Here is a 10,466-nt window from a genome sequence, read left to right as displayed (position 1 = left end):
TATAGTCAATAATATTCTATAAATATGCATGGTGTCAGATAGGTATGAGATTTATTGGGATGATCACTTAGTAAGTTATATAAGATCTAATCACTAGGGGTATATTCCTAATACAAGATAATATCAATTATAATTGAAAAATAAAAAAATGATTTAAAAAATATGAACAAAACAACACAAGAAAAAACTCATAGATACAGACAACAGAATGGAGGTTACCCAAGAGGAAGTAGTTGAGAGACAATGAAATGGGTAAAGTGGGTCAAATATATGGTAATGGATGGACACTAGATTTTTGGTGGTGATCCACAATAGAATATACAGATATCAAATAATGTTGTATACCTTCAATTTATATAATGTTATTAGCCAATGTTACTTCAATAAAAACCAACAAAAAAAAAACACCTTACAAATTCTCCCCTCAATGAATCAATTGGCTTCATCCCAAGTCCAGCTGGGCCTGAGTGCCTTCAGCACCTATGTGGTTTGCATTGCATAAATCTTTGCTTAATTGTATGTTTTCAGATAATTTAAATGCCATCTTCATGGCCATTACCTCGTACAGGTCTGGGAATTGTGTTTTTCTTCAGTATTGCTTTTGCATTTCTCTAAACAAACCAGCACTAATACTCTGCATGTCGTGCAGTTTAACAAATCCCTGACTGAAGTCACAGATCCTTGCAGTGGGGAAAGTGGGCTCTGTCATTCCCTCAGTGAATCTCCCTCATGGAAACTGTAAGCAGCCAGCATCCCCCACCTCTCAAGTGCAGGGATTTCACACCTTCTCTTACACTGTGTGTCCAGCTTTCTAGGTGACAAGTGATGTGTGGACCTTACTATCCTGCTGGCCGGGGTGTGGATGTCCTGGGACAGACATTCAGCCCAGTGGCCTGGCAGTCAAAACGCAAATACTAGAAACACCTTCCTCCCAAACAATCAAGAACCCCGGGCCAAAAAGGAAGAGCTTTCACTGCAGGAGGCGGGGAGTGCCACGGGATTTATTAATGAAAGGAAAGCAAAGCTGTCCTTTAGACCCAGACTGAACCAAACCCCAAGATCTAAAGCAGCACAGCAGCGTTCTACGTTTTGTGTCCCTCAGCACTCATAAAGCTAAATCTGTTAGGGCAAAGATGAGAAAAGCAAACCCCCAATCCAACGTTTGCCTTGAGTGTTCTTGCTTTAAAAAGTATCATTTGGGGGCAGCTAATACGATGACGGGAACCCTCCTGAGCTGAGCAGGGTGGGCGAGTCTCAGTTAATGACAGTGTATTTGTTTATCACTGAAACAGTTGTCAGGGCATGTAGAAATTATGCTGGGGAGCAGGTGCTAGCAAAACAGACTAAATCCACTCTCTCACATACCTACTTGATTTTTCAAAACTAGCAGAACTAGTGGTTTCATGAAAAAAAAAGGGGGGGGCCTCAATGGAAATGAAAATACCAATCAGCCCAACAGACATTCCTCATTCCTTTATAAGTAGGTGTTTTTTACTCTCATCACATGAAGGCTATAGTTGAGGACACTTAAATTAAGGGAAAAGTGAGCCAAGATCGGGGGCGGATTTTACTCTTGGTGTTTTCAAGGAATGATCTATTCTGCACTGAATGCAGCCTCAGATCTGAATCTTGGTAAGAAATGAGTCACTTGACTTGAAGTGACCCAAATGAGGAAAAGTTGGCAAATAAATAGAAAGGGAAATGGATTGAATCTATTTTACAGCCCAGTAGTGAGAGTGTGGCCTCCAGATTCAGTGAAGAGCAGCCCATTCATGAGCTTGTTACTCATACTTGTTATTAAAACTGGAAAAAGGACAGAGAGAAATCACTTCATGGAGCAGAGAGCTATGATTATAGAAGTAAAAAAAAAATGATACTGGAAAATAAAAATGGAAAACTACTACACAGAAAAGTCAGAAGGCATGCAATGAATTATAACTGAATGTGAAGTAAATGAGAAAATGTTTGCATATTAAGTCCTCCATGCCTTTGTAAACAGTTCATAAATGACTGAGTTAAATTTAGAAAACTGCTTAAAACTGAGATAACTAGATAAAGAGATGGGTAAGTACATACATTTGTATACACACATGCACAGTGACTTTCTTCAGACAGTAGAGATCTTTTTAAAAAAAAGGATTTCTCAGTCAAAAATCAAATCCCCAATTTGCCATCATTTCTCAAGGATGTGCTGGAGCCAGCTTACACTGACTGGTGAGAGCCAATTGTTTATATGTCCTCACAGCTCCATGTTCAGTGACTTTACCAATCTGGCCCAACTGAACCGAGACAATTTAAACAAATCAAACAACTGCTCTGTCAGATGGAGTAATCACTTGAGAAGTTCAGGATCGCTGGATGTGGTGGAGACTATACAGGTCTTTGATCCATCTCTTCCCTATCAAGATTATAGAGATCTCATATGCCTTCTTATTAGTGATATTGTGTGAATTCCAAACTTTCACGGAAGCTTAATAAATTTCAAATTCATAATCGCTGTGGGGTGAGATAATCTTAGCTTCCCAGTGAAGCAGACAATGTTTAGGGTTCAATTCGCATCTGTCTGTTAACTTCATAACATGGGTACAGGTTTGACTTAACTCTGGCCAACCACCTGGAAAATGAATTTCCTTTTCATATGGAGGCAACTTATACAAGGACTGGCCTGGTCTGCCATCCACCTGAAGGTACCATGGCAAAGGTGAGAGGCGGGGCGCAGGTGAATTGGCCTAAGGACAGGAAGTCGTGAAGGACACATTTGGCTTCAGGTGGAGGAATCACCACAGAGCAATGGTTCTCAACCTTGGCTGCATATTAGAATCACCTGGGAATCTTTTTAAAATCCTGATTTCTGGGTCTCATCCTCTAGAGATTCTGTTTCTTTGTTACTAATGTTGTGGCCCCACTCCATAACAAAGAAACAGAATTTCTGGAGGATGAGGCCCAGAAATCAGGATTTTAAAAAGATTCCCAGGTGATTCTAATGTGCAGCCAAGGTTGAGAACCACTGCCATAGAGGAAGGAATAGCGAATGACACCACCTAAAATCATGCAGGAATTAAAAACCAACCTGTTACGTAGAAAAAATCCAAGAGTCCAAAGGAGCAAGAAACCTCTGAATGTTCAGGAGATGCACAAATGTCTGTGACAGCTACAATCAGACCCAGAGACAGACTCAGAAATCAAATTGGGGATTTGATTTCAGAACGTTAGAAACACACCAGCTGAACTGCCACTAGTGGAGGCAGAATGCCTTTTGAACTTCACCTTTCACAGCACAGAACTGCCACATCAGCTCTGGCCTATTATTAAATGGAGATCAGAGATGCAGAATCTCCATAAACACAATTTCACCCAAAATGAAATTCTTAGGGGAAACCCACTGAATTGTACGTCATGCTCAGAAAAATGAATTTTATTTCCCAAATGGCCAAACAGCTCCTAATTAGGGTTATAAACAGGTTAAAGAGGCTGAAAGAAGAGACTTAGGACAAGTCCTTAACAGCGCTGTGGAATCCACACCTAGCTCAGGGTTTTCTACACTGCCCTCGTGTGGGTGGAATTTAGAATTGGTATCACAATCACCCTAATGGCAGTCACTCATATATTTTATTTCTGATTTGCAGTATATATTTGTTTACATCAATTCCTAGTATATTGTATGTAATTTCAAATAAACTGTGAGTTCATTGCTTATTATTTCTTTAAAATATCCTAAGGTCCCTCCCAGTTAAGAAGTAATTGTCTTGACTGGCCACTACACAGTGGGATGCCAGCAGATCTTGGTTGGCTCCGCAGACCAAGGACAAACACCCCTTCTAGAACGGGGCTGGAGGAGGGCTCTTCTTTTCTGGGGCAGTGAAACTCCCCAATCCCACTGCTGGAAAAGCCACTGGAAGCTCAGGTCCTACTGGTGACAGCCCAGCAGTGCTATTTCCTCACCCTCCCATTATGCTTGCACCGAGGAGGAACTGAAAAAGGGGGACTCAGTGATTCACAAAATGCCCGTTCCTAAATGAGGAATAAAAAGAGCTCTGGACTTTATAGCTCGTTACTATGCAATGTTCCTTCCTGCCAGAAAGCAGTTGTGTTATAGCAGCAACACTAGTAAAGACAACCAACCACCTGTAAATACAACCTACTATTGCCCTGGAACAATCTGTCACTTTATACAGCACTTAGGGGAAACAACACCTAATAAACAACACCTAGTAAAGCAAAGGAACATACACTACAGTGAAAGGAAAAATCCTACTTACAACCGTGGTTATGACAGTGCTTATAAAATTAGAAGCACTAATTTATTAGGGTATGCACAGCCCCAAATGACCATGCGATTATATATTTATCTATAGGACTACTGCATACAAGTAACTCTTCTTGGCTTTGAGCTTGGTAGGAAGAGCCGTCTGGTTCCACTCCTGCTTACTTCCCAGACAGACATCACAACTGGGCACAAATCATCTAAAAGAAATGTTTATTTAAGTGGAGCTGGAAAAGGCAGGGCTCTGGGTGGGCCCTGGGGCTCAGCGAGGGCTCCTTCTTTCAAAGGCTTCTGCTGTACAGGCCAGGGTAGGATGGAAAGGACCACAGGGTAGGGAATAGAAATAATAAAAAAAATTTTTTTAGGAAAAGAGCAAAGATTGGTGATTATCTAGAAAGAATGGGAGAATGGGGAGAGCTGTGGCAACAACAGGCCGTATGCATAGACTATAAGGAAGGGTCCTACCTTTGAGTCATTTGTGTCCTAACAAGCTGGGAGGTTCGAGGGGGAGTGTCTGTGCTTTGCTCCCTGGGATGTGGATTCTCTCTGTTAGTATTAAAGAGCAGGTTTGAGAGAGTAAACTGGAGCACAAAGGTCATATAAAATTACTTGGACACCTAGGGTAAAAATCAAGCAACTACGGCTCCACCCCTCCGTCAGACACCCAGCCACTTGGGGCACTTTGTCTGAACAATGAAATAACTTTTCTTTGGTCGATGTATTTCAGAGTTCTTCCCCCATCTCAACTCCCTTCCCTCCACCTGCCCTCATGAAACAAAAATAGGTAATAAATTGAAGATACCACACTGACTGTTTATTTTTACTGCACTGCCTCATTTCTATTGAGTCAAATGCCAGGATTCAGAAGTCCCTGAGCCACAGTTGGGAGCAGGCTATTCAAACCCTTAAATTGGTACAGAAGGAGGTACAAAATAGTTTCCTACCGACATCATTTTGTAGGGTGCACCGGAAAGTGCTATTTACTGACACTGGGTGATACATTCCCACAATGCTGGGCAGTTAAGCCCGGACAATGTAGCTCAGTGGTTGAGCATGGACCTATGATCCAGGAGGTCAGGGTTCCATTCCTGGTCAGGCAGATGCCTGAGTTTCAGGCTCGATCCCCAGTGTGGGGCGTGCAGGAGCAGGTGATCAGTGATTCTCATCCTTGATGTTTCTATTTCTTTCTCCTTCTCCCTTCCTCTCTGAATTCAATAATATATATAAAAAAAGTATACTATACCTCAAACTATTTTCTGCCAAGGGGACATGTAATGTTGTGACACAGGAAGTATATTGATGCCTTATTAATAGGGGATCCATTTTTTTCGTCTCATCTTCCAGCAGGAAAAGGCTTTGGCAAAAGAGGTTAAACCTCCTCCCATCTTTAAAGGAAACAAGAGTTTGCTGCTCTGTAGAAAAAGAATGAATCCCTCTGGGAGACTGGTTTTGTTAAATTAATGAAACAAGGAGACCATGAGACTCAGGTGGCTCTAACGCCTTGGAGGCCTATATAAGCAACCCAAAACCTAAGCCGGTAAATGCTTCAAAGTTACAAAATCGAAACTTAAGGACAACCTATTAGAAACAGCCAACTAGGCCTTAAGATAGCCAATCGATCATGCCTTTCTTTGCTCCCACCCTTGCTCTATAGAAGTCTCCCTGGGCTCCTGTTGGTGGAGTGCTCCTTACCTCTTCCGGTTTCCCGCTGCCAGGTTGGGATAGATTTTTGTTCAAAATAAACTCATAATCCTTAATATGCCTCAGTTTGTTTTTAACAGTATATTCAAGTTAGAGAGGAGCACAGACAATGGCTCTCCTGGGACCAGGGAGCAAAACTGAAGTGTTGGCAGTGGTGGTCGGACAGGAACACAGACTGAATCAATAGCGAGGACACTTTTCTCTTTTAAAATTTCTATCTTGATGACGAACACAATTTTCTATGCAACTGAAGAATGAACAGATTTTTGTCCCATAATTATGTTGCTGATCTTATCTACTTATCGAATATAAGCTGGTGTCATGTTTCTGGCGGTGACAGGTTTCTCCCTCCACGGTGGTAAATAAGAGGCATGTTGATGCCTCTGACTCTGTCCTGAGAGGCAGACATCTCCAGGGAGACTAGACAGCGGGGGAAAGGGCAGTGTGGACACACGGCAACGGATTCAGACAAGACCAGAACGATTTCCTCAGCCACACTGATGAAGGGTTTTCACCAGTTCCTTAGTGAGGAGGAACTGGAACCTGATATCAAAACCCACCGTATGTCCTTTATAGTTTATTGTATGTAATTATGTACCATAAACTGTGCAGGGCTTGCATTCCAGGGCGTGGGATCAGTCATTCTCGACAAATCCTCCTGTTGATTTCTCTGAGTCCCAGCTAAGAAACCCTGAGGGCTTCTCTGAACGGGGTGGAAGCGACCTCTGTGGTCGAGCTCTGGGGCCAGGGAAGCAGCGCCCCCACCGAGTTCCACCTGGTGTGCTGCCGGGACATCTGCAGGGGAGCACCAACCAACAGATGCACCGGGCGCTCCCCCTGCCTCTGGGACCAGAGGGTGCCAGTATGTGCCAGCTTGACTTGAAGGAACATGTGTTTCTATCATTGTACTGCTGAGAGGTCACTACACTTCTCCGTTAAGTTCATTTTTTCTTCCCCCTTTGGAGCGTGGACCTCGTCTTGCGTGTGGGGCCTGTTCCATGAAGGATCCAAGGGGATTGGGATGGGGGGGGGGGCGCGACCAAATACCTGCAGCCTAGGTTGTTGTTTTAAACCACTTGGCTCATGTGCAGGTCTGTAAAGCATTGCTAGAATTGGAGGTGTTTCAAAGGCAATGAGGAGCATATGAGAATAAATGATCTAATACAGCGGGTGAATTCTTGATGACTGAGATACTGAGCAAGGAGGCAAAACAGACCTGGAGCAATAGTGCACCTTGATGTACTCAAAAGTACATCCTACACCTTCTAAAAGACCGTAATTTGCATTTCTATCTTGGGCACACCATAAGTAATATTTGTCAGGTATAAATAATATAGATTCTTAATAGTAGGAAAGTAAAAGATCCCTTTAACCCCTTTTTGAAATGTACACATTTTCACATGCTTGCACACAGGTTATCCAAATATGGCCTGCAATTGTGATGAAGCCATTACAAAAACAAGCAACATCAAAGCTTTGACCTCTCGCCAAAAAACTGTGCCAGACATACATTTGGACACGACTTTAGGAGATCCATGGGCCCCAGAAACCACTCACAGAACTTGTGATGCTTCGCCTCTCACAGGAAGTATAAAGATATCCTTTGCCAAAAGAATTTATAGGTGCTAGTAATTTCTCTGATTGTCACACTGAGGGGGCAAGTCCACTGACAAACATCTCATCCACCACTCTTCCTCTCCATTGGTTCTCCTGGTTGCCTGGACCACGAAATATTTATCTGTTAGTCCCTGGTACCAGTAATTAATTCCACACAGCAACACATTATGAATCGTGAGTTAAGGAGCATCATCAAGACAATACAATTCAGAGAGACAGCAAAGCTCAGACTCGTCCAGCAGGGAGGAGGCGGGATGCAGAGGCAGGGGAAGTTAGGGAAAAGTTCATCTGTTGTTAAAATCAATAAGTACAATGTTGACAGTGAAAGCCCAGATGTCCCATTAAGAACTGTCCTACTTAAACAGTCTCAAAAAGTTGGCAACTGTCCCTGTGGGAACCAACAGCGGCAGCAGCAGCTGTAGTGAACAGATCAGAATGTCCTTCCTACACGTTTGGCTCCATCTTGATCATGTCCCTCCTCTGCTCAAAGCTCTTCTGGTAGCTTCTCATCTCACTGAGACAAAAAGCCCCCCAACCCTGACCTCATCTCCTCTTACCTTTACTCCTTCTACTCCAGCCACACCAGCCTCCTTGCTGTACCTTGACCACAGCAGACACATGGCCCCAGGACCTCTGCACTTGATGTTTCCTCTGCCCAGGTCTCTCTTCTATAGATACTCTCATGGGTCCCTCACTTTTCTCCAGGTCTTTACTCTAATGCCACCTTGTCAAAGAGGCTTTCCCTGATCATTCTTTTGAAAAAATGTAACACCTCCCTCTCATTATCCATCCCCCTTTCTTATTTTATTTTTTTCCATAGTACTTGTCAGCATTTACTATATTTTACTTATCTTTTAGCCTCTCTCAGCAAGAATGTAAGTTTCAAGCAGATATTTTTATCAGTTGCACTCACTACTGTATCCCCAGAGGCTAGATAGGACATAGTATCTTCCTCACAAGGAGAGGTACTACATGCAAGTACCTTGCATGTTGAGAGTTATACATGCAAAACACCTAACAGCACCTGGCATATAATAACAATTCTGTAAATATTTGCTCTTTTTTATTTTTGTTTTAAACTTCATGACAAACCGAATGAGTAGTTATTGTGCCAGTTTTACAGATTAGGAGACTGAGGCTCAGAGTAACTTACTGATGCTGTCAACATTAGTGTTCGGAAGAACCAGGATTCAAACCCAGGTCTGACTCTATATGTCGTGCACTCAGTCCCGCCACTCTGCGAGGACGTCCTGGGGTAGAAGAGGCAGAGATCCAATCATTCTGGAACAAGCTCAAAGCCCTAGAAGGCCCCGGCCCAAGGAGTAGGGGGTAAGGAATAAAGCCTCCAGAATCCCGAGACCTACTGTATGAATCTGAAATGGCGTGTGGCATTCTGTTTACTTCCTCACTTCACCAAAAAATGTGGTAGAGCCTGCCAATTAAAAAAAAAAATGTTTTCATGACCCCAGAAAATCCGTGTATGGGTGACATTTAAACAGTCATTCCACCATAACAGGAAGAAGAGGTAGAGCAAAGGAGTTTATTATAACAGCTGCTTTCATACCCAAAACAAGGTTTGGCTGTTTTTGGCAGGTTGGACTGCAGTGGAGTTGGCAAGAAGCTGACAGACTGCATGAGTTTCCTTTCAAAAGATCATTTTGCTTCCTTAGAAAAACCCATGCCTGGACGCTCCGGTGTGAACCGCAGATGTGTGCTCCTCCTTTGCTCCTCTGTCCTCTGGGGGCCTCCACCTTACCGGGGCCTAAACTGGGCCACAGCTTGTGGAGCAGAAAGAGGGTGGGCTTGGGGATTGGGAAGACCCCCTCGAGAATCCACTGCTTCCTTTATCAGCTGCCTAACTCGCCCAGACTCAGTGTCCTTGTCGGCAGGGCTACTGTCAGGACTGGAGTAAGGCCGGTACTGCTCCTAGCACATTACCAGGTACCACTGGAAACAGCTATTACGATGTAGTTATCATGACTTTAGATGTAGCAATTTTCAATCTTCGTTTGATGGCACACTTAAACTAATGACTAAAATTCTGAGGCACACGAAAAAAATATATATTTTGCTGATCTAACAAAAAAAATAGGTATAGTTTTGATTTGTTCACATCGGACGGCTATTGTTGTGTTGTCATTTTTTTTTATTTGACAATCTAAGGGGAAAGAGGCCCTGCCCTAAGTAGGCAGGTATTGCATGTTTTAAAAATTCTCGCAGCACACCTGCTGAAAAGTGCTGGGCTAGAGCCGTGAGTCCCGAGTCCCTCTGAGGACTCTTCTGAGACATTCCGTTTTACAGAATGCACACAGCAGAGAGTGTAAAATGCAACTCCATTCCTGGGGGCTTTTAAAAAAGTGACTTATTTATAGCCCGTTCCCTTCGAACCTATAAAGTGGACAAGAAATGAAGCAAGGCGAGGTGCCAGGATCTCCCCACAAGTGTCATTGCTCTTGGGGTCCAAAAGGGCAGGAAAGGGAAGGGAGAGAAGGGGACCCAGGGGGAGCCTGAGAGGCAGGGCTTCACTGGGTTTTACACTGGAAATCCAACAGGAAGCGAAAGGCTCCTGGCTCCTAGGACCGGGCTGTGCTGGGCTGGCCTCCTGCAACACCGCGTGCACAGCAAGTGCCTGAAACCATTTCAGTGCTAATGGCTTCCAGATGGCAGGCGAGCAACCAGCTCACGATGCACTCGGCGCGTGTGAGCCCAAGGGGTCTGATGCCCATCCGTCGGGCTGGTGGCCCAAACTCCTAAAGAGCCCAAATGAGTTAGGCCAGACCCCCAGCAAGCTCGGGTGGCCTAGCTGGACCGACAATGCATGCTACAGTATTCCAGTAGTGGGCGAACCCGTGTTCTGCAATCTCTCCCTCGGCAGGAAGCCCCC

The 10,466-nt window shown here is 43.9% G+C and overlaps 1 protein-coding gene across 1 annotated transcript in view; it reads right to left on the bottom strand.

Annotated features, from left to right (window-relative positions):
- Positions 1-10,466, bottom strand: part of COLEC12 (collectin subfamily member 12) — a 156,514-nt gene that overhangs the window by 46,312 nt on the left and 99,736 nt on the right. The window lies entirely within an intron of this gene.

This window comes from Myotis davidii, unplaced genomic scaffold, assembly GCF_000327345.1.
Source record: "Myotis davidii unplaced genomic scaffold, ASM32734v1 scaffold96, whole genome shotgun sequence".
Lineage (NCBI taxonomy): Eukaryota > Metazoa > Chordata > Mammalia > Chiroptera > Vespertilionidae > Myotis > Myotis davidii.
Note: the sequence above shows the minus strand (reverse complement) of the source record. Positions and strands in the feature narration are given on the sequence as shown.